We start from the raw sequence: 22,000 nt of genomic DNA, 5'->3' as shown, positions 1-22,000 counted from the left end.
TAGAAAGGAACATAGGAAGCGGCGTTATACCGAGTTGGACCATTGGTCCATCTAACTCAGTACTGTCTGCACTGATGGGCAGCAGCTCTCTAGGGTTTCAGGCAGGATTCCCTCTCAGCCCTACCTGGAGATGCCGGGGATTGAACCCGGGACCTTCTGCATGCAAGGTACCCCTGTGCATTAGTATGTTTATGTCCCACCTTTCCTCCAAGGAGCTCAAGGTGGTGTACAAACATAGTTCTCCCCCTCCCTCACAACAACCCTGTGAGGCAGGTTAGGCTGAGAGACAGCGGCTGTCCCACGGCCACCCAGCGAACTTCATGGTCAAGTGGGGATCTGAACCCGGGTCTCCCAGGTCCTAATCCAACACTCGAACCACTACACCACACTGGCACACGGTGCAGTTGGCACCAGGTATTCAAGTGAGCATGCAGCCAGGCTCGCTGCAAGGCCCATCTGCATCTGAGACTCCCTCAATCAGTGTGTGAATTGCTGGGAGAGCGAAAGCCTTGTGGGCTGTTGTTGCTGAAGCGGAGTGAAGATGCAAGTGAAAGAACAAAGGCAACGAAAAAAGTCGAAAAGATGAAAGAGAGATGAATTGGAAGATGGGGGTGCAGAGAAACCCGAGAGATGGAAAAAGAAAGAGGGACATAAGTGGCAGGGAGAAGAGAGTTATGAGGTACAGGGAACAGAGATGGGTGAGAAATTCTATTCAGTTTGCATTTGAAGCTGAATGGATGAAACTCTTATTTTCCGAAACAATATGAGAACTGGAACACAGCCATCCTTTGAAATTCACACGCATTCGAATTTTGTGATGCAGTTCACCAACCAAACAGTGTTTACAAAAATGCATACATGAGCAGAAAGTGGGCACAAAATGAATACGATGGTGAGCATAACAAACAAAAATGCATTATAGGGATAAACTGCTTAGCAAAATGTGTACCTTAGTCAAAACTTCATACAAAAATGTATTTATTTAGAGAAATCCACACTAAAATGCTGGAAGTTTTTCATGAGGATTTTTTTTTAAAAAAATTGCAAATTGCTGCAGAAATGTGGAGAACTGAAGATGAGAACAATGAGAAATGGAGGGAACTGAAATTGACAGAGCCTTCCAGCCCTAACAGAGAAACCTTTAAAGGGAAAGGTAGCTGAGGGCTGGAGGAGTAGAGATGCTCACTATGAATGGAGGAAGAAGAAAACTGGGGATAACAGGGGCGGCCCATCAGGGCACAACTTTGGGGACACAAGTCCAGGGCTCCACTTTGCAGAATGCACAGGACACCCCCTCCCCAGCGCAGCCTGAATGGCTTCTCACATTTTGAAGTCACGGAAGGAAGACGTATTACCCCAGCAAGAGGCACAGATGAGGAATAAGGCCATGAACGTAGCACTGGGGTGTGCAGCTCCTGCTCATTCCAGTCCAAGGGCCTCTCCAGTCTTCCTTTTTATTGGTCAGTCATGCTGATTTGTCCTCAGGTGTTATTTTGGGGGGGGGGTTATATGGGATCCCGCTTTCAACACTGTTTGAGCCTGCAAAAGTTTAGGGGTGGATGTATTGCATTGTTTCCAGTCAGTACCTGCCCCATAGCTTGCTGCTGAAATCCTGAAGCTTGTCATGCCACATATATTCAGGGGTGTGTTTGTTGTCTCACTTTTGCTGCACGGTAGTGCAAGAGTGCCTCTCCGGACGGCCATAATAGATTAACATTGGGGAAGCATCCAACTCTAATAAAGCAGAATGATGTGTGGATGGCCCAGTATAAATCCCACCACTAATGAACTATTGTTAAGTCAATGATGTCTTGCAGAAGGCACCTGCCCCACCCCTGAAAAACCCAGTCTGGACGGGCCCCAGAGCTTCGTAGTGGCCTCATGGCGATTCTGTGCAGCAAATGCAACACATCCAATAATTCCAGTTGAAAGCCTGTCGAGGGATCAGCCAGTTTCCCCTGAACAGGGTTGTATCTCTATATTATGCACCAACTTCATTCCTGCTGCCTTGTCAGGAGATATTTTGCCCCCCTGACAATCCTAAGCGTCCTTTGGAATTGGATGATTCCCTTCCCATGCATGCATATCCAGCAAAGCATGCAGCCTTTTCATTATGCATGACGCAGGGACAAACTGCGAAGCAGGGTAATTTGAATCATCCTTATGACAGACGTTGTTGGGCTCATCCTGTGGACCAGGAGTCATTGCTGGGTGTGCCTTTCTGAAGACAAGCAGGGACTTCCTGGGGCTTAGAAATGTTATACATACAAACACCCCTCCCAGTTCCCAAGGCAGGCACCAGAAACACCTTTTAAGACAGACACTGTTCCATTATTCTGACAAGCAAGCACAGCATCAGTGTAGAGGGTGTGGACGCTCAGTTCTCCAACTCGAAAGGACTGCCAAACTGCTGTAGCAAAGAGAGTCAGCTCACTCACTACTGTCAACTTTTCCGCAAAGGAGGCTTCAAAGGCATCTTTGTAGAAAGCAGATGTTTCACTTGCCAGAGATCCAAGATACATCTGGCCGTACCTGTCTTAAATAACAAACAAACCCACTAGCATTTATACATGGCACATGTTCAAAATGCAAACATGATTTCAGTGATCCTCACAACATCACTGTAAGGTAGAGCAGGTCCTGCCACCCTCACAGGCACATACAGAGCTAGATGGACCATGGGCAGCTTCCTATGTTCATGTTGGATAAGGCTACTGCTGGCAGCTTTAGACCTTGATCTGCCAAGGGGTTGGTGGTTCATAAAGAATTTGGGCGCTTCCAGATGACATGCTTGTTGAGCATTCATCCTGATTTGTTTGCAGGGAAGCAAGATGACGTGGGCTCTTTACTGAGCCTTCATTCTGATTTGTTTGTGGGGAGGTTAGATCACATTGCATAAAGCAAGTGTTATCCCACATACACTTTCCAATGCATTTGCCTGTTGCTTTCCTTATCACAGAAAGTCCAGTTTTGGGGGGAAGTGGACTTGCTGTGCAAGTTCATTCACTCAGCTATAATTGCACAACCTGAATTTGCAGCTATGTAACTGAATCCCGCACAAAAACAGCAACAGTCTGGATGTGGCCTTAGTTACTTGCGGTTGCCAGAGCAGAAGTCACCCAACACTAGAAAACATGGGAGGGCTTTATCTTTTGTAGCTGGATGGCTTGAGTGTGACATATGGCTCTACATGGCTGTCATAAGGCTAGCAAAGGAAAAACAGATTGGGGCAGGTTTCATACCTGTTGTATATAGCAGGGGTAGCCAACATGGTGTCCTCCAGATGCTGTTGGACTCCAACTCCAATCTCCCCTGACCATTGGCCATTGGTTAATTGGAGTCCAACAACTGAAAGGCACCATGTTGGCTTCCCCTGGTATATATTTATTTAATTAAGCTTATATACCGCCCGACTAGCAACAGCTCTCAGGAAGGGGACCTGTGGGATTGCTCTGCCCTGCCACCAGAAATTTTCTGCACTGATTTATGCTCACAACTGAAGGAGGGGTTGTTGTCTCCATAGTAGGGATGGAAGGTTCTGTCCATTTCAGTTCTCTCATTTTGACAGTCTGAAATGTGGTTCTCCACATTTCTGCAGCAATTATATTATATATCCCAATGTTCAGCACTTGATACCTTTTGCCAGGTATCCTTGCTGACTGTAGTTAGACTGTAGCTTTTAAAAGCAGAGACTTTTCAGTGGTGGCACCAACATTATACCATGCCTTCCTGGGAATGGGAGAATCTGTCAATTTTAGTTTATCTCAGTTTCTCATTTTTCTAATCTTAAGTTCAGTTCTTCACATTTCCACATCAGTTTAGCATTTTTATTTTAAAAATACTCATGAAAATTCTTCTGCATTTGTGCGAATTTCTCCTACTAATCACATTTTTGTATATAGTTTTGACTAATGTACACATTATTACAAGCAAATAATATTATGCATTTTTGTATGATATTTTCAAGAATATATTCATTTTTATGCACGCTTTCCCCTAATATATTCATTTTTGTAAACATTGTTTGGGTGAACTGCATCACAAAATTCAGATTAAGTCTGGGTTTTGAAGGATGGCTGGATTTCGGTTCTCAGATTGTTTCAGAAAGTGCAAATTTGATAAATTTGGCTTTAAATGTGAACTCAGTTGAATTTCTTCCCCATGACTACTCCATAATCAATATTGACTGTGAGAATGAAGGCCCTGTACTCCATACAATATTCAGATTTGTTTTTTTTAAAAAAAATCAGTGGTATCCAGTCCTATTCGAAGGAGACTCATTGAAATTAACAGACACAACTAATTTAGGTTCATTAATTTTAATGGATCTCCTCTGAGTCGGACTTAATTGAATACAACCAGTTTTTAAATTTTCTGCTCATGAATACAGTTTATATAATGTAATATAAACAATTTAAAAGCACTAAGAAAAGGTTGCATGAACTAATCTGCAAAGAAAAGATTGCAGTTGCTTTGAAAACCCATAAGTCCTTAAAAAAATAATAATCATGTAATAAAAACAAGTTAGAGGCCCTAAAAAAAGTAGCACCAACTAATATTTTTAAAGGGAAGCAGGAGATTGCAGCTGCTTTGTAAAGTGTTAGGTCCTTTTAAAAATAAAAAGTTTAAAAAAATCAGAACGGTGTGGTACGTTGGGAAGAAAGCTAATCCAAAAATAATTTCTGAGAAACCGGAGCAGCTAAATTGAGAAACATCTCCCAAGTGGCATGAGGATTTTGCATTTGAACTGGCATAGACGCAATCTCTAGGAAAGTATAATAATAATGTTAGAAAAATTCGCTGCCAGATTTTTAAAAAGTCCCCTGAAACTGGGGGCAGATTATGATCTCCAAAAGAACAATGAAAACACTGGAAGAATCTGTTCAATGGGAGGAAATGAGTAAACCCCAGTTAACGTCTTCTTCTTCTTTTGAGTTCTGTGATGTCAGTGGTGGCTGAAGTAACTTGGACAGCGGAGTCACCAGGTGCCACTACGTGATGTGTCTTATTATCTGAACCAAACCCGTGGGTTCTTAATGAGAAAAGTACAGCGGACTGACATGCCACATTTCACAATTTTACTTTTATTTATCTAAAGCTTTTGTATACCGCTTACTGTCACGAGTCATCACAAAGCAGCTGACAAATATCAATAAAAGAGTAAGAGCACGAATAATGGAATACAATGGAAACATCAACAATAAAACCATTAAAATCAAGACAAAAATATCAAGGGGCACAAAGGCTGGAAAATAGCCTAGAGAGAGCCTCCAAAGGCTTGGAAGAACAAGAAGGTCTTTACTTTGGGGTGAAATTCCATCTCTGACTGCATACACACCATACATTTAAAGCACATGGAGTCCCCCCAAAAATCCTGGAAACGGTAGTTTGGCTCTCACAGAGCTACAAGTCCCAGCACCCTTAACAAACTACGGTTCCCAGAATTATTTGGGAGAAGTCATGTGCTTTCAGTGTGCTTTCAATGTGTAGTGTGAATGCAGCCAATGTTATGGCTATTCATGTCTACTTAGGGAATGTTAAAAAATGGGGGTGGAAAAATAGCTGCAGTAATTTTAGTGATTGATCAGTTGAGCAAAGAGACTCCGGGGCTCTAGGCTTGGTGGTTTTCAAACAGAAGACTGTGACCCCAGAGAAGGTGGGTTTTGGGGAGGGAGCGAGCCAGTGTGGCATAATGGTTAGAGTGTGAGACTGGGACTTGGGAGACCAGGGTTCAAATCCCCGCTTGGCCATGAAGCTCACTGGGTGACCTTGGGCCAATCACTGTCATTTGGCCTACTCTACCTCACAGGGGTGTTGTGAGGAAAAATCAGGAGGAGGGAACCATGTTTATAACCCAAGGAAAGGTGGGATATAAATGTAGTAATAGAATAAAAAATAAATAAAAATTTGATAGAATTTACAAGGTGGCATAATGTTTTGGAGGAGATGGTTCAAAGCAGCAAGGGGCAGCAAGGAAGAAAGGATGGATTTTTGGGGGGGGGAGTAGCACACCTTTGGATGGTGGTGGATGATGGAAGGGTGAAGATAACGAGCAGGGATATATCCGGTTATAAGAGTGGACAGATAACAAAAAGGGGTCAAGGCCATGCAGGACTTGGAAAGTAAGGATAAGATATGAGTCATTCTACTTATTAAACAGAGAAAGGAGGAGGGGAAGAGACCCATGTGTGGTGTAGCTGTCAGACTGGGATCCAGGTTCAAATCCCTCCCTGATGCATGAAACACACTGGGTGACCTTGGCTCAGTCACAATTAAGGATGGAAGGATATATCAGGTTTGGTTCTCTCATGTTCTCATTTTTCCAATCTTAAATTCAGTTCTCCACATTTCTGCAGGAATTTGCCTTTTTTTTAAAAAGAAAAATCCTCATGAAAATTCTTCAGCATTTTAGTGGTATTTCTACTAATAAACACATTTTTGTATGCAGTTTTGACCAATGTACACATTTTTGCAAGCAATTTCTCCTGTATAGTGCATTTTTGTACGTTATCTTCACTGATATATCCAGTTTCACGAACATTTCCCCCTAATACAGTGATTCTCAGACGGTGCGCCATGGCACACCGGTGCGCCCCAAGAGGTGACTAGGTGTGCCGCGAATATTATGAAAGTATATTTTAAAAATGAGAAGAAACCCATTTGTATATTATTTTTATTCATAGATTAAAATATCTTAATATATTTTTAATTTTGTACACCAAGTGCGCCAGAATTTTTTTATATGTTTTACAGTGCGCCGCGAACCAAAAATGTTTGAGAACCACTGTTCTAATGTATGCATTTTTGTAAATATTGTTCATTTGGAGAACTGCACTGCAACATTTGGATAACTATGAATTTTGAGTTTCAGTCCTCATTTTTCAGAAAGTGCAAATGTCATAAATTTGGCTTTAAACAGAAACTTGAACTGAATTTCCCCCTCATTCCTGGTAACAATCTCCATAATAGTATTATCATATTTTAGATGTTTTAATGTTATATAGATTGTAGTTTTATGATTTGTGCCTATGCCATGAATGAAATGTATGTTTAAGAAAATGAAAAAAATATTTAAGCCACCTTAGCAGACTTTAATGTAGCAAAATAAAAATAAACTAAGAAATAAATCTCAGTCTTGCTGCCTACCTCACTGGGTTCTTATGAAGATAAAAATGGGAGGGGGAGAAAAGAGAGCAATGTAGGCACCCTAGATCTCCTTAAAAAGGAAAGGCAGGGAAGAAATGTTAATAAATTAATAAACTAACAGTCTAGTTGCTATATCTGAATGAATTGAAGGTTTTGGACAGTCTTCAAAGGCAGTCCCTCACAAAGCCCATTGGAGTAATCTAATCTGCACGTTATCACAGCATGGATGACTTGCTGTGGCCGGATCATGTTTATCCATGAAGGGCTGCAGCTGGTGTGCCAACCAAAATCTTTTGCATGCTAGGAAAACCATGATAACAAAATATGCTGTCTTGTGGAAAGAATCCTGCCTTCCCTACAACAAAGGAGTAACTGTAACTGGGTTAATTTATTGCAGTGACTTAGAAAATCTTTTAGAATCATAGAATCGTAGAGTTGGAAGGGGCCTACAAGGCCATTGAGTCCAACCCCCTGCTCAGTGCAGGAATCCAACTTAGAGCATCCCCAACAGATGGCTGTCCAGCTGTCTCTTGAAGTCCTCCAGTGTTGGAGAACCCATCACCTCCCTAGGTCATAGGTTCAATTGTCATATAGCTCTTACAGTTAGGAAGTTTTCCTGATGTTCAGTCAAAATCTGGCTTCCTGCAACTTGAGCCCATTATTCCGTGTCCTGCACCCTGGGACAATTGAGGAGAGATCCTGGCCCTCCACTATGTGGCGACCTTTCAAGTACCTGAAGAATGCTGTCATATCTCCTCTTAGTCTTCTCTTCTCCAGGCTAAACACGGCCAGTTCTTTCAGTCTCTCCTCATAGGACATTGTTTCCAGTCCCCTGATCATCCTTGTTGCCCTCCTCTGAACCTGTTCCAGTTTGCCTGCATCCTTCTTAAAGTGTGGTGTCCAGAACTGGACGCAGTACTCAAGATGAGGCCTAACCATTGCCGAATAGAGGGGAATTCATACTTCATGTGATTTAGAAACTATGCTTCTGTTAATGCAGCCTAAATAGCATTTGGCTTTTTTGTAGCCATATCGCACTGTTGGCTTATATTCAGTTTGTGATCAACAACAATCCCAAGATCCTTCTCGCATGTAGTATTGCTAAGCCAAGTATGCCCCATCTTATAACTGTACATTTGGTTTCTTTTTCCTAGGTGTAGAACTTTGCACTGTTAAATTTCATTCTGTTATTTTCAGTCCAATGTGCCAGCCTATCAAGATCCCTGTGTATTTTGTTTCTGTCTTCCAGGGTATTAGCTATCCCTCCCTATTTTGTATCATCTGCAAATTTGTTAAGGATTCCCTGTACATACTCATCCAAATCATTAATAAAAATATCGAAGACCACTGGGCCCAGAACCAAGCCCTGTGGTAGCCCACTCGTTACCTCCCCCAAGTTTGAGAAGGAACCATTGTTAAGCCCTCTTTGAGTATGATTCTGGAGCCAACTGTGGATCCACCTGATAGTTGTTCCATCCAGCCCACATTTAGCTAGCTTGCTAATCAGAATATCATGGGGCACTTTGTCAAAAGCTTTCTGAAGTCAAGATATATTATGTCCACAGCATTTTCATAGTCTGCCATGGAGGTTACCTGATCAAATAATGTGATAAGATTAACCTGGCAGGATTTGTTCTTGATCAATCAAATTGGTTTCTAGAAGCCACTGCATTGTTCTCAATGTGACTTTAGAACAGACTTACATTTATCCTTATCTGAAGTAGATGCAAATGATCCCAGGCGCAAATTTGAGTATCATTATGTGCCCTGCCCCCATCTTCAGAAATGCTTGTCTATCTGGTGTTAAGTCATACCAGGAAAATGCCATATAAAATATCCATAAAATGTCAGTAGTCTTGGGAAAAGTACATTTCCCAGTGTTCCTGGGTTACCACCATAGCAGCAGGAGTCAGAGGGAAACATTGGGAAGTAGAGCTCTCATCGTTCCTCATGCTAGTGAAAGAGCAATAGCCAGTTAAGAAAGTGTGAGGGATGGGTTTTGGAAGTTTGTGGGTAGGTGGGAGGAAGGAGTTGAGTTCTTCTCCAGCTTAAATTAAAATCCAAGTTGGTTGAAGCACTTGGAGGCTGTCATTTTTCACTTGGTATTTAATGAGCATTAAGAGTCAAAGAGGTACATATTAGGGATAGCATCAGAATCCACCAACTGGATTGTGCCCCAGTTTTGCAGTCCCATCTACTTTCAGAATGCTTTCTGAATGGGAATTGGTTGGGTGGATTCTGGAGAAGAGTTTTGGAATTTCCCTGTGGGAAAACTGGACAGCTCTTTGAAAGACTGGTTTTCAAGATTTTAGCAGTTCAGTTTTCCTCATTTTTTTAATTTAAAAAATGTTGCAATTGTGTGCAATAAAAATAAAAAGGAGTGGGGGCATAAAAGAAGCTGTTGCTTGAAAATGCTAAGATTTCAAGAAAAGCCCAAGCCACAAATGAGGCCGTTCTGCATCACCCATAACAACCAAACTCTGCCCAGTCCCAAATGATGGAGAAACGTTTTGGCACGTTCACCACTGTGCAATTGCAGAACATCTTAGGTCAATGAAAGTGCTTCATTTAGCTCATCCCTAGTGCATAATCTAAGCCAAGGAAGTCTGCATGTTGCCAACATCTCTAGCCACAGCACTGCATCATTTATTTACTTAGTTACTTACTTATACACTATTTAGTTGCCAAGAGGGCATCAAAGTGGTTTACAAGTATAAAGCCAATTACAAAACACATATAATAATTAAAATACACAATGCAACAATTTCATCAGAACTTTAAAACAGACATACACAACTAAATTGTACAGTAAAACAAGCCCATTAAAACAACACAGCAATTAAAAGAGTTAAAACAGCAATTAAAACAATTAAAGCATCTGGTTCAAGTCAGGAGATCGGGGTAATGCTTGTTTAAACAGGTGTGTCTTCAAGAGCAGGTGGAATGCCAATGTGGATGGGACCTCCTGTTTTTCAGCAGGGAGACAGCCTACCATAACATGGGGGTCATCAGCAAAAAAAGCCTGCCTCTGTGTTACCACAAGCTGATCATCATCAGGCGGGCCATGCTAAAATTAATCAGGTTCCATTTGTTGAACTTAAGGCCTTTATTAGGCAATGGAGGGGAAGATGGTCTTTGATGTAACCTGATCCAGAGTTGTTTAGGGCTTCATATGCATACTTGCTAGGCACCAACGCCCAAGGCCCGTCTCTTTGGCTTTATGATGTCAGAGTGGGCATCACCTCCTACTGAACATTGGATGAGGTGGGATTTGATGTAGTAAAATTCATGTTGGCATGACTAAAAGGGAAAAAAATGATAAAATCTCTCAAGCATTCAACTTGCAGCCAGTATTGGCAATTATGAATATTTCCTGAAGAATGTTACATGACTCTTTATTAACACTTGGATGTCTAGCAAAGGGGATCAGAAAGGAAATTACATGCGTAGTTTTCAAATTAGCAGCCTTGAATGAAACGTAATGTAACTTCTCTCAGCACAGCAAATTGAGCAGGATCGTTTTGTTTGCTTTTAAGAAACTTAAGATTCCCTGAACTCCTCATCAGCTCTGACTTGCTCATTAAGGGAAGACAAATTATTCACTTTAGGGGATTGTTTGCAACCAGTTGACTTGGACTGAGTTAATTCTTCTGTGTAGTTTATAGTGAGGCCATGCCATGATGAACTGCTTATGAAATCTAAATACAGCATATCATAAAATAATGAGACTTTTAAGAAGCTGAATATACTATTTGTTGAAAGCTATTTTTCAAATTTGGCCAATATTCCCTGTGTGTGTGTGTGTGTGTGTGTATGTTAAAGGGAATGTTAGTTGAGTGGCTAATGTAAATACTAGTCATTGTGCATGTTCAGTAGGTCTCATGGAGAATGTGCACAGAATCCTTCCACGAAAAGAGAATTGTGCACATTTCCTGGTCAACATACATAATTGCCGACAGGCCTTGGGAAATGTGCATATATTGCCTGAACTGTGTACATTCCCTGGCCATTATGCATAATTCCCAACAGGCTTTGGAGAATGTGCATATCTTGACTACATTTTGTACATTCCCTAGCCATTATGCACAATCCCCAACAGGCCTTGGGGAATGTGCATATCACCTGATTTTTAACATTCTCCAGTCAGTATGCATAGACTCAAAGAAACATGCCTTTCCCCCCTATCTCTTGTTCAGAAGCGTACAATCTGCACCCCACCGGGCTGCTTTGGCCCACTGCCTAATTTTAGGTGGCCCACAACATACCCTCCTACTGACCAACAGAGCAGCAGCGGGGGGGGGGGGCTTCCAGCTAGAGATTCACATTTTTTCTGGGCCCCTTTTCATCATTGTCACTTGTTCCCAAGTCACCTGAACAAGGGGGAGGGGTTACGCAGCAGGGAAAAGAGGGCTGGGAGAGAAGGAGTGTGGCCTGGTGAACAGCAGTGTAAAATAAGAAGAGCTACTTTATTTATAGAAAGGCGTAATTGATAAGAAAGGCATAACTAGTTCGAACTAAGTAAGTTGGAGGTGCAATGGCCAGGCTTGGTCATTCGCTCCATGCTAGAGGAGGGAAACAAAGGCTGGATGGAGAAGATGGCAGAAGGAGAGTTTGGAGGTGAGATCAGCTCCCTGAGAGTATCAGTTTACATTGGAAGACAGGTAGAGGAGCATCAGGTAAAGAGAGGCAGCCTAGCCAGCTGGAGGACCTTCTCTCTATCTCCCCCCGCAGTGCAGCAGCAAATTCAGAAGTGCCGGGTCCCTTCATGTTAGTCACAGCCACACACCCTCCCCCTTTTTTGCTGCTGAGTTGAGAATGAGATCCTTGTTAACACCTTCTCCCATAACAACAGACATCCCTAGGAGTCACTGAGCTTGAAAGGGGAGAGTGTTAGTTGCTGAGAAGAGTCTCTTCAATGGCTGACTCACCCCCTTTCATTCTTATTGGCTCCCATCAGCAAGAAAGGACAAAGAAGCATATTAGAAGACTCTTCTCAGTGGTTAATACATTCCCCTTTTATGCTGATAGGCTCATAGGATGCTGGAGACATAGAGACCCTGCTGGGACCCTGTTCCCAAAAAATTAAGAGGTCTAAAAGCCCCTGAGACCCTGGATGACTATACCCTTGTTGGTGAATGTGCACAATGACCAGTTATCATGCACATTAACAACTCAACTTACGTTCACCGTAACACACACATACACACACATACACACACACTTTCCATTGCAACATCATTCAATGTTGCTGAAAAAAAAGTCTCATGTACTCATTTGAACTCATGAGGTTTCATAGACAACTTCTTTTACATTAATACATCCGTGTTTGACATTTGCCATATCCGACTGGCTAGCTAAGTCACATGGCATGTTGCATGTTAACTTATAAGCTAGGCTGACCTTTATGTATGGCCGGGGAGTGCTCTCATGAGGCAAAGGAGAAGATACAGAGAATTATGGAAACCTAGGAGTGAGCTTGGAGAATTTAGAACATTCAAAATCAAATTAATTTTTCAAAACTTTACCTATAAATGTGGTCCAGTTTACAGTCACATATACATCTGGACATCTACTTTTGAGGGTAGGGTCAAGTAAAATAAGGGCCCTTCCAGATTTATTATTTATTTTTTGACTTATATCCCGCCCTTCCTCCCAGCAGGAGCCTAGGGCGGCAATGACCCATTTATTGAGCATTCATTCTGATGTCTTTGAGGGGAGGTTAGATGGCCTTGTGGCCCCATCTGCACTATACATTTAAAGCAGTATTAAACCACTTTAAACAGTCATGGCTTCCCCCACAGTATCCTGGGAACTGTAGTTTGTAAAGGGTGCTGAGAGTTATTAGGAGCCCCCTATTCCCAGTCCTTTTTTGTGATGGTATGGAGTACTGGAACCTTTTTTTGTCTCCCCATAGCTACCTACAGCTGGTACCTACAGCACTTCAATGAAGGTGTGAGTACTGCCTTCTCATTTTTTTGCCACAGCCTATTCCCCTCACAGAGCTACAATTTCCAGAGTTACCTGGGGGAAAGGACTGACTGTGAAACCACTCTGGGAAGTGTTCTCATATTGTACAATACAACAGATAATTCTTTCAAAATTTCTTGCAAGAATGTATTTAAAAATACACAAACAGAACTTCTCATTGTGAAAATTTTAAGGATAAGAAATTTGGGCACAGCTGAATGTTAGCATTAACTCTCCCCCCCCATATTCAACATTCTAAGTTCTGAATTTCAGCTGAATTAGCTGGGTTTCAATAAATTATTTCAGCAGATTACGTATATTACACCCAAACACAATAAAAGGAAACCACTTTGTACATAAAATCTCCCTTTGCATCCCTCCCTTCTCTAATATGAACAAATTAAGCCAGCCAGTCTCACCTTCTGTGCCACTTGGCTTGGTCATGAACAGGGATTTAGGATGATATTGTGGGGAAGGAGGCCACAGCTCAGCAACAGAACATCTGCTTTGCATGCAGTAGATCCCAGAAAAGAGAAAAGCCGATTCAGAGGTGACATGATAGAAGTGTACGCAACTATGCATGGCATGGCAAAAGTGGACAGAGAAAAGTTTTTCTCTCTCTCACATAACACTAGAACTCGTGGACATCCAATGAAGCTGAGTGTTGGAAAATTCAAGACCAACAAAAGAACGTACTTCTTCATGCAGCGCATAGGTAAACTGTGGAATTCGCTCCTACAAGAAAAAGTGATGGCCATCAACTTGGATGGCTTTAAAAGAGGATTAGACAGAAGGCTATCAGTGGCTACTAGCCATGATGGCTGTGCTCTGCCACCATAGTCAGAGGCAGTCAACCAGTTGCTGAAAGCCGCATGGGGGGAGATTGCTGTTGCACTCAAGTCCTGCTTGCAGGCTTTCCATGGTCATCGGGTTGGCCACTGTGAGAACAGGATACTGAACTAGATGAGCCAGTGGCCTGACCTCAGGTTCAGGTTCAATCCCTGGCATCTCCAGGTGGGCGACGGAAGACCCTGGCCTGGAACCCTGGAGAGCTGCTGCCCGTCAGTGTAGACAGTACTGAGCTAGATGGACCAATGGTGTGACTCAGTCTGCACTGTGCTCCTGGCAATGGTTCCGTTAGAATGGATGAGGCATGGTTCTGTCCAGGCTACCACTGAGGAACCAACCAAATCTAATAAAAGGCGCTCTGAGTCACTGAGGCTCTTCTGCTTAGGTCTGATGCTGGAACTCACAGATAAAGTAGTAAGGCTGGTCAAAGGTTGCTAGACCCTGGATAGCTCTGAGTGAGCAATTTGCTCCAACAAAGACTGGGAGCAGACTAAGGCCTTTTAAGCCTAGCTCTCCAGGCTACCTCCTCCAGGCCCTACCCCCCACCCCTGTAGAGAGCTTCAGGGCCTTACAAGGCCAAACTCTGACCTGAAGGTGGGCACTTCTCTGTTCCATAGCCTTCCTCCTGATGTTTCCCTGCACCACCGGACTGGTGATGTGTAGTGGGAGGCATCTGGTTCTTCAGGCTCAGGAGAAGGTGCCTAGGGAAGGGCCTGGGCTGTGGCTCTATGGACGCTGGTGGACTGGGAGATTCCTCTGGAGGCTCCTGCTCATCAGATTCAGGTGCACTGGCTTCCCTGTATTCAGCTTTGAGCCTTGAACCTGACCAGGCTCCCCATCTAGCACCCTTGCAGCCTCCAGCTTCATGTCCAGATCATTGCTAGATTCAAGTGTCATGACAGAGGCCCCTTGAGCCTCAAGTGAGAATGTTGGGTCAAGGAGAACTTCTAAGCTGAGTACCTCTCCTTCGGGAGGAGTGCAGTGATCCAGAACAGACAATGCTTGGAAAATCATTTAAAAAATGAACTAGTTCTAGTTCAATTTCATCCTGTCCAAAAAAGGAACTAGTTCAAGTTTGTTCTTTTACAAAATGAACTAATTCAAGTTCATCCAAATGAACTCAGCATTTATTTCATCATTTAGACTGTTATAAGTTGTGCTGAAGGTCCAAAAGTAAATCAGAGGCCACATACAAGAAATAAGATGTCTAACAGAATGTCAAAAGGTGACCCTTTCACCACAATTGTATTTGCATACTAGAAAAGGCATACTTACCCTATTTAATTTGTGCCAGCAACACAGTTATTAAATGCACAAGGCATCATTCACTTTGTTCCTATACCTGTACTTCCTTTGCAAGCTGCTCCTGTTGGAAAAGAGCAAATCTTTTCAGCAGGGAAGATACAGGAAAAGCTTCACATTCCTTCCTTCTGATTGTTTAGCAACAGTGATTAAGCAACTAAGCATCCTTAGCAATTGCAGCACTTCCTCATCTGCCTAATGGGCCTTAGAACATTGCCTCCATGTTTTGCTTCCTAACTTTCTTATTGACTTACTTTTTTTTTAAAAAAAGAAGAAAGCTAAGAGTCTGGGTCTTCTGCTGGGGGTGGGGGAATGAGCATGAAAATGAACTAGAAATCATTCAAAGTTCTACCCCAAAATGTAATTAATTCCCCTTTAGTTCACTTGGCAATTGTGGGAACTACTTTCAAGTGTTGTTCAGAGAGTTGTGAACTGGTTCAGTGAACTTCATTCAACTGAACTACCTCATTCCAGGCACCGAGAACAGATAATATATCAACTACCTGGACCACCCCATAGTGCTTTGTAATTCTTTTAATTTAAATTTATAACCTGCCCTTCCTCCCTGAAGGAGCCCAGGGCAGCATGGTTTTCCTTCTTGCCAAGGTTCAGCTTCAGTTTATTTGCCCTCATCCACTCCATTACCAAGCCAGACATTCGTTCAGTGTTTCCCCAATATGCACAGTGCTTTAAAAGACTTTTATTTGGCTCAAAATAAAAGTAAAATCTTTCATTGTGCTTATATTCAGCTCTGTGAATGGCCGTTCATTTTTCTTCCACAAAGTTAGAAAAAGAACATCCTTTTTCTGCTGTGATGGGCAGAGCAGAAGCTGGCAGAATTAGTGAGTTTTCTATTCCTGGTTTGTGGAAAACGTTCTATTAGAAGCCTTTGAAATCAAAACCCCTGTCATTTTTATCCTATAGGACTTCCTCTTGTGGAATGTCTCAAGTTCTGCTACGCAATCCCACTAGACTTGTAACGTGCATATCTGAAAAAAGAAATCTCTTAAACAAAAATGTATGGATGTTTGAACCTCATCCAAAGCAGTGGATATTTAAAAATAAATCAATAGAGCACATCAGATAATCAGGGTGGCCATTTATGCATTGCCAAAAAAAGGAAAAAAAGGGGGGGAAAGAGGGAAATGCATGACCAAAACAAATGTGCATATAATTTGCCTATGTTAATTTATATGTATAGATGCCATTTCAGAAATAAATACCATAATTCAAATACAAATACAATACATCTCACCATAGCGAGGAATACTATGAACAGATGGCCTATGTGCTCATTCAGTCTTCTGCCATAATGCTAACTGTTGAAGGGCCACTTCAAGCCTCTCCTGCTCTTAGGGTGGAAAATTGAGTGCTCCCAATGCTGTTCAACATCTGCATGAAGTCATTAGAAGCAGCCATTAGGAGTCTGGGGGCAAAGTGCCATCAGTATGCTGATGACACACAGCTCTATTTCTCTATAACATCTAAGCCAGGAGAGGCTATGCATGATCTGAACTATAAGCTGGTGCTTAAAAGCTTATACTGACTGCCCATATGCTACCAAGCCAGGTTCAAGGTTCTTGTATTAATTTACAAGACTGTCAGTAACTTGGATCTAGGATACCTTAAGGACCTCCTGATTCCTTATATCCCTGCCTGATCACTGAGGTCTGTGGGGGTGTCACTGTTAGTAATCCCCCATGGCTCAGATTCATGGCTCGCATCCACCAGGTGGCATGCATTTAGTACTGTTGACCCAATTCTGTGGAACTCCCTCCAGCTGAGATCAGATGGGCCTCCTCCCCATTGAACTAGCACTTGGTGAAACCTTAAAAAAAAAATCCAGCAGGCATTTTAAGTAAGTTTTCTGATGTTACGGCTAATTTTAACTGATTTCATCTGAACTGCATCTTTTGTCATTTTATTGTACCCCGCGTAGAGACAATGGTGTTAAGTGGAATATAAATGGTTGAAATAACTAAATAGGGAGATAGTCAGTGATGTTCTACTCAGAGTAGACCCACTGAAGTTAATAACCCTAAGTTAGTTATGTCCATAAATGTCACTGGGTCTACTCTGAGTAGGTTTAGCAGTGAAACACCACCCACAATAAGTAAAATTAATGGACAGCCCGCTTCAGAAAGACTCAAAGTTGCTTAAGTTAAATCGATGCCTGAGCTTTAGGTTATTAGGAAGAGAGGAAGCTGCCTTCTCCCAAGCTAGTCTGTCTGGCTCAGTAGTGTCTGCACTGACTGGAAGTGGCTCTCCTGGCTTTCAGGCAGGAGTCTCTCCCAGCTCTGCCTGGTCAGGTGCTGAGGACTGAACTTGAGACCTTCTGCAGATGCTCTACCACTGAGCTACAACCACTTCCTTAGCTATGGGTCCTTCCATAGTCTTGTACTTAATCCTACTCTAAGAATGAATGATGCACATAATGCACACACAGAATTCGATGCACTGGTGCATGATCCATGCATTTCAATGACGCATGTGCAGGAAAAGCATATTCCTAGCAAATTGTACCCTTTGTCCCACACTGATGTTTACAAAGCATCATTCCTCTTCTTCTACAATATCAACCCTAACATTTTTTCCGCTAGGGAAATCTTTCAAACATTTCATATTCTGAAGCCTTTCCCCCGTTCTGACACCACATCTCCAAAAGAACCATTTGACAGGTATTAATTTTGAAAACAAATGGTAGGCTTTAAAGATCTGTTACTGCAGTGAAAGGAAAGGGGGAGAGGAGGAAAGGGCTTGAACTGCGGCCTGTTTTAATTGTAAGCTGGGAACTTTATAAACAAAATAGACAAATGCATCGTTTTTAATCACGATCTCAACCAGAACAATAATTATGATAAATCCTTTGTCAGCCCGGCTCAAAAGCCCCTTATGGAGGTAGGAGCAAATTAGGGAACTATTGTCTAGAAACGTGCAGGAGAAATGTTTTCCAGCTTTTCTGACATATGGATTTCCACATGGCTTGCAATCAGATGGTCTCCAAATCACACTTGTTCAATTGCTAAACTCCTTGGCAGTTTAACATAAACAAGCATTGGATTCATTAAATTGCTTTATTTTGTAGAAAAAAGGAAAGGGGGGGAAAGACGCATTCTAATTAGTTGCAACAGTTGAAGGTTTACAATATGAACACATCAAGAGCTTGATTTTAAAAGGTATCAAAACCCATGGGATGCTGGTAAGTCGATCATCAGCATTTGGGGCGGACGGGGTTACGCAATGTAAAATAATAGGAAAATATTGTTAACTTATCTTTGATGGATCTGGAAAATATCACATAAACAAAGTGAGGAGCAAAACTCAACAAACACCTGTTTATTTTTAAAAATGTAAAGGCTGTGATATTCAAAACAGGAGAGGGAATGCTTCTGCCTAAACGAGGAATTCTCCTCTTGCAAGTCCCTTTGCTCAGACTGATCCTCTGGCCTGTGCAGTTTGAGGACTTAATTTGGACCATGCTTTCATCTCCTTCCAAAAACCGCAACCCAAGAACTCAGGTTCAAATGCATCAGCCCTGGAATATATGAAGGAATAATGGATCTGAGCATGTATAGCAAAGGCGGGGAACCTTTTCCAGCCCAAGGGCTGCATTTCCAGGGGCAACATTCCTATGGGGGGGTGGGGCCAGAGGCATAAGTGGGCAGGGCAATAAATGTAAATTTTACCTTTGTACAGTACGCTAGTTCCTAGTACACACACTCACATATACTCCCTCTATCCTCCATCCAGGCAACCAAGAGACTTTATCGGAGTTCAAGCACACATCCCAGCCAGGTACAAACACTCAGGGGGATGTGAAACAAAGCTAGTGAGGTGTTTGGCCTGGGGAAAGAGTATGTGGCTGGGGAGAGTCCCAAGGGTTACTTTCAGCTTCCGGGCCTGACATTTCCCACTCCTGATATATACTTACTTGCTTGTTTATAATTTTTATAGCTCACCCTGTATTCTGAGATTGGTGGGTGAGGATCAAACAAAAACATGAAAGCAGAGTCCATTTACAATAAATAAAACTAATTAAAAAACACCAGACACTTCCCCAAGAGGGACATAGCTGTCACCTTCAAGCCCTGCTCATGAGCTTCCAAGTTGTCTGCCCTGTTGGAAACAAAATGCAAGACTAGGACCACATTCACACCGGACATTTATTATCCCACTATTATTTCACTTTATGCAGTCATGGCTTCCCCCAAGGAATCTTGGGAAGTATAGTTTGTGAAGGGTGCTGAGAGTTGTTAGGGGACCCTCTATCCTCCTCATAGAGCTACATTTCCGAGTGGATTAACAGTCAGTCCTTGTTCATAGAGAATTCTGGGAATTGTAGCTCTGTGAGGGGAATGGGGTTCTCCTAACAGCTCTCAGCACCCTTCACAAACTAGCCTTCCCAAGATTCTTTGGGGGAAGCCATGACTGTTTAAAGTGGAATAATAATGAAATAAATGTATGGTGTGAATGTGGCTTGGATGGATTGGGGGCTAGTCCAGCAAGCCCCATGGGATCAAATAGATCTGATACCTTCTACAGTGCTTTGGAACTTTTGTCAAGTCTACACATCTGCCACAAAAAACATCTTGGCAAATTTGTTACATTCCCCCTACCACTTGAGGCATTCTCTAAACTCCACAGGCCTGCTTAAATAAATCATATTTAGGAAAAAGGATGACCACTTGGCCATCTTATAGCAGGAGGGCGGGGAAAAAACATCCAACATTAAATTAATATCACAGTTCTTTCTAAACTAAAATGGAAGATGAAAAAAGAAACCAATTTCATTAGCCATACCCTTCTACAAACCCCCCCTGAAATACCACCCACAAACAATATTTTTTAAAGCCAATAGGAGTTCTTGTCCCCCACACACAGATGTTTGCAGGAGTGTTAGGGTGCCTACATTTTATTGCACCAGTATGGCTGAATCTGTCCCAGGGGTCAGCGAAGGGATTACTGGATCTCCTTGCTTCAGCTGTGAAAACTCAAGCTAATTAGTTAAATATATAGGCCTGCTGGGGGTTGTTGCTTGAGTTCTACTGCTGTGTGTGGGGAATATCAGATGTTAGACTATTTAAGAGCAAGGGGCTGGGGGGGTTATTTCTTTCCTTTGTATGGCTTAGAGGGAAAACCTCTCAAAGTTGAAAGACTCCATAGAAGGCCAGGATTTTACCAATGTTTTCATATGTGAGTAGAGAGAGACAGTCCCATGCTTAAGAAATAAAAACAAAATCCCAATTTTAACTGGTAATTTTCTCATATTGATGTACCAAGCAGGTTTTCAAATATTGCCTGCTCTTTATGACTTTGTGATCTTCTAAAAAATACAGTTTTATTCTGTTTGATATGGGTTTGAACAGAAATTTGCTGCCTCACCCAGGAACTGCTGATTGTGAGCAAACCAGATTAATAAACTGAGAAAACTGAAATAACCAGGCATTTCCACTGCATGGTCTATTCATTTTCAGGCTCAATTCAAAGTGCTGGTTCTCATCTATAAAGCCCTAAGATGATTGGGACTTGGATGCTTGTAGAGCCCTCTTTTCTATATACCTAGTTCTTTTTGGTAAAAAAAACCCCAAAAGATGCTGGTACTCATGTCTTGATAAAAGTTCTGTTGGTGCCGGCACAAGATGGTTGCTGTGGACAGCAGAAAAAAAAGAAGAAAAAAAGAAGTGACCATACTCCACCCTGGTGAGTATTGTCACACACGCACAAAAGCATTATATATACTCCTGTGTTTAACACCTAATACTTTTTGCCAGGTATCATTGCTGACTGTAGTTCAGTAGGATTTTTTAAGAGCAGAGATTTTTTGGTGGTGGCACCAACTTTATACAATGCCTTCCTGGGAATGGGAACATCTGTCCATTTTAGTTTCTGTCAGTTTCTCATTTTTCCAGTCTTAAATTCAGTTCCTTGCATTGCCACATCAGTTTGGCATTTCTTTTTTTAAAAGTCCTCATGAAAACTTGCAGCATTTTGGCATGAATTTCTCGTAATATACACTTCTTTGTATGCTATTTTGCATAATATACACATTTTTGCAAAGCATTTTCCCCTGACAGAATGCATTTTTGTATGTTACTTTCATCAATATATATGTATTTTTATACACATTACTTGGCTGGAGAACTGCAAGTGCAAATTTCACAGGGGGCTATGTTTCAGTTTGCATGTTGCTTTAGAATGTGTGAATTAGTTAGTTTTGCCTTTAAATGTGAACTGAACTGAATTTCTTCCCCATCTTTATGCCCTTCTCAGTGAGGCCTGCCTAACCCAACAACTGTTATATCCAGGGCCTTTATTTTCTCCCAAACGGGCCAAGTTTCTAGATACTTGATTGTTTCCGATTATACACACCCCTTTCCAGATCTAGCATACTTTGAAGCAAGTGGTCATTCATTCACATCATCAGCTTCAGCGTTAATATCGTTATCAACGTGCATAACTCTTTACAAAGAGCAGGTCTATTTCGCAGGCAGCTTACAGTTTGAAATTTGACAAGGGAAAAACAGAGGAAAGGGGAGGCGTATGAAGGCAGAGCTAAACGGGAAGAATGTGCTGTTTTTTTCAGTTGCATGTAGCTGGACTTATTACAGGCTTAACAGTTAGGGATAGAACACGTTTTCTTAGCTTTGCTTTGCTAATTTAACACTTGCAGTGTGTGTGAGAAAACCTTGTTCTTGATTAAGTCCTAAATAGATAGAAGCAAACTTATTGATAAATT

At 42.0% G+C, this 22,000-nt stretch overlaps 1 long non-coding RNA gene across 1 annotated transcript; it reads right to left on the bottom strand.

The window, feature by feature from the left end:
- Positions 1–9,945: 9,945 nt before the first annotated feature.
- On the bottom strand, positions 9,946–16,901 carry LOC133369314 (uncharacterized). Its single transcript, XR_009758868.1, has 4 exons — positions 16,520–16,901; positions 15,238–15,328; positions 13,533–13,615; positions 9,946–10,446 (listed from the first exon to the last, which is right to left on the bottom strand). It is a non-coding gene; the product is annotated as an uncharacterized LOC133369314 (long non-coding RNA).
- Positions 16,902–22,000: the final 5,099 nt, after the last annotated feature.

The sequence above is a fragment of the Rhineura floridana genome, chromosome 13, assembly GCF_030035675.1.
Source record: "Rhineura floridana isolate rRhiFlo1 chromosome 13, rRhiFlo1.hap2, whole genome shotgun sequence".
Lineage (NCBI taxonomy): Eukaryota > Metazoa > Chordata > Lepidosauria > Squamata > Rhineuridae > Rhineura > Rhineura floridana.
Note: the sequence above shows the minus strand (reverse complement) of the source record. Positions and strands in the feature narration are given on the sequence as shown.